This window comes from Austrofundulus limnaeus, unplaced genomic scaffold (assembly GCF_001266775.1).
Source record: "Austrofundulus limnaeus strain Quisiro unplaced genomic scaffold, Austrofundulus_limnaeus-1.0 Scaffold78, whole genome shotgun sequence".
NCBI lineage: Eukaryota > Metazoa > Chordata > Actinopteri > Cyprinodontiformes > Rivulidae > Austrofundulus > Austrofundulus limnaeus.
Window position 1 is genome coordinate 861,309 of NW_013952480.1, and position 2,980 is coordinate 864,288.

General features: G+C 40.3%; 1 protein-coding gene across 2 annotated transcripts in view; it reads right to left on the reverse strand.

Annotated features, from left to right (window-relative positions):
• Nucleotides 1-1,073, reverse strand: part of LOC106519494 (oxysterol-binding protein-related protein 3) — a 26,908-nt gene extending 25,835 nt beyond the window's left edge. For both annotated transcript variants that reach the window (XM_014011199.1, XM_014011200.1), the window contains exon 1: nucleotides 961-1,073. The gene's annotated coding sequence lies outside the window, so the exon portion shown is untranslated. The remainder of the gene's footprint in view (nucleotides 1-960) is intronic.
• Between the last annotated feature and the right edge of the window lie 1,907 nt (nucleotides 1,074-2,980).

The following is a 2,980-nucleotide window of genomic DNA, read 5'->3' on the forward strand; positions in this document are numbered from 1 at the left end:
AAGTATTTATATTTGTGCACAAGCTGTTTAGATTGTTAAAAAGCCTGTGTTTTTAGGGTTGTTAACGAAGTTCGTGTACTCAGACCAGTAATATTTGGGGTCACAAGTTTTTGCCATGGATATTTTGTGGGTCAGAAGATAAAAAGTTTGGGAACCACTGAAGTAGTAGACCTATAGTTGAACCAGTTTTTCCTGCATTTCAGTTTTTCACAGATAGATCCCAATACTGCCTATGGCCATACATCTACAGAAAAAAAAACTAGGTTAGCATAAATATGGGCTGTCTTGTGCACCCACAGGGTATCAGTAAATACCAGTGATAGTGGTGTCTTTCCTGCTCATGCAGAAAATGATCTCGTGTGTACGTAAGTGGCGGGATGACCATGGATCACTTTACACTGTAATGAAAATAAAGTCACTCAATTACAAAAAAATTAATCGTTAATTCAGCAGCTTCAGAGAAAACAACTTTCCCTCAGCATAAAAAAGAGGCAAATGGCCGTCTGTTTAAGGAAACCAGGTTATGACTAAATATAAATATAATGGGGGACATGAGGATGATGAAGCTGACTGGTTGGGTTAAATATTCATAAATGAGGAGCAACTACAACACAAGTACCCCCCACCCCCCACGGTCCTCCTCCCCTGATCATTTCACAGCAAGTCAAAGTTAAAAAAAAAAAAAAAAAACTATTCATAACCTTCCTCCGAGGATTAAATTAAAACAAACATTTTACTTTAATGTCTATATTTGCAGGCTAGCATACATTAGCTCAGCTAAACACCGGATACGAAGACAAGACTTTTAATGCTAATTTTAAAACATTTTTTTTTYCTTTTACTTGACAGACAGCGCCGTCAGAGGTGTCAAGTCCGCCGTTTCATTCAAACGGAAGCGGGGTTAAAACAGCAAAAACGCCGGCTTTCGTGTGAGCTTCAGTGACAAAAAGATAAACTTACGGTTCAGTGAGGAAGAATTACAGCATCCTAGCCACGTAGCAGCACGTTCCAGAGGTTTTGGACTCAGAAGATCCGCGTTTTCGCCGCACAGAGAGAGAGAGAGAGAGAGAGAGAGCTCGAGCGTTCGTGGACGGGGTGGAGCCTGAATTGGGTGGCAGGTGTGAGTGACGCGCGTCTGAGCCAATCAGCGCCCGAAAGTCGACACGAGGAGGTGGATCAGGAAGTTTCGGTGTGACACAAAAAAAGAAAAAAGAAAAGGCAAGCACAGAATTTTGTTTAAGGTGAAAGTTTGCAACGTTGAACTGCAGAGAGGTAAGTTAAGGACATAAATGTTGCGCGAGTGATCCCAGAGGGGGAATGCAGCCAGTTTCTGTTTACACAACAAACATCTTAAAGATTAAAATCAAGATAAACTCGCCTGCTGTAGAGTATTCCAAGTTAATTCTTGTGAAATTACCTATTTGCTTTCTATTTGTTTTATGCAGAATAATGTGAAGTAAGGGGAAATTTTGGTTGCTTCAGACGTCTAATGAAACTGCATTGTTTTGTTGATAAAAATAATAAATAATTAGTAAATATTTTTAGTTTTATATTAGGCTGTTTTTCAAATGGGATATTAGATTCTAGGGGCAAACTTTAAAGCTGCCAGATTTGCACTAAAACTTTCCAAACACCAAACAACAAAGACATACCAATGACGTAATTGAGCAGTGAATACAAACAAACAAACAAAAAATGGATTTTCTTTTGGCTGCTCCCTTTTTCAGGGGTCACCACAGTGAGCAAACCTCAAACAAAAGATTTGGAAATTCCTTGCACAACCTGCTGTGTCCCCTCGAGCTACTGCAGCCCCGGAAAGCATCTGTTCCAAATTCATTTTGTCTAATCCTAGGCTATATGTGCTAACGGTTCCTGAAATTTTAGGTTTCTGACCATTAAACCAACCAGTGTCAAAGACTGCTCTACAGTAATAATACAGAAGTTGCTGTCGTGAAGGAGAAGCTCAGCTGAAAGGGGAACCTTTCAATTTACAGGTCCATCTACGCTCCATCCCTCATCCATGATCATTTAAAGCCAGTCACTGYAAGCACATAAGCAGCTAAAATGAGCTTCATCTGTAAGGTGGCCAGGCTCAGGCTTGGAGATAAGGTGAGGAGCTCTGTCATCTGGGTGCAGCTCAGCGATGCAGAGTTAGCTCAAATGGATTGGGCATCTTATTTGGATGCTTTCTGGGCAAATCCACTGGCTGAAGGTATAATGTATCCTCTCTGGCTTGGGAATGCCTCAGATACCAGAGCATCACTGAGTAGACGGACCCATAGGATTTCCTTTTTCACATATTTCCTTAATGACCAGATGAGTAAGCAGAAACAGATTTATATTTGTTTTCAAATGATTTTGTGAAATACACACGTTARGTTTTTCCTGTAAAGCCGTCCTCCTCTGCTCTCCTTCAGGCTCAGGGTTCCACATTTTCCTGCAATGGATTTGTTTACCCAACAAAACAAATTCCCTCTTTTGCATGGATGGACACAAGCTTGACTTCCTGCCTGGGTTTATTTCTATGGCAACATAAGGAAGGAAAAAACATAGAAAAGTAGAAGAAGGAGGTGAAGAGGGGGAGTTTTTTTTTCTTCATGGGAAATAAGCAATGAGAGGGCAAGGAATGGGTGTGTCCAGAAAATTTTGATTTCAAGAAACTAATAGCTGCCTTTAGAGTGTAAGGAATGTTGGCCGTCAAGACCGGACAGTCAAAAAAAAAAAAAGACCGTCAGCTGCTCACTAATTCACAGGTTTGAGCAATGACAAAGGGATTGTTATCAATTGTGTCACAGGTGACCTTTTCTCCAATGGTAGTCATAATGATACACACCCTATAGCTCAGAGCAAAGAGGCTCTGTTGTTTTCACACTCATGAATTTCCTTAAGGTTTTCAAATCATTCTCAATTTCAAACTGCTCTAGCCAAAAAGCCTTTAGAATGAAAATGGTGCAACAAGATAAAAGCTGTATTAACAACG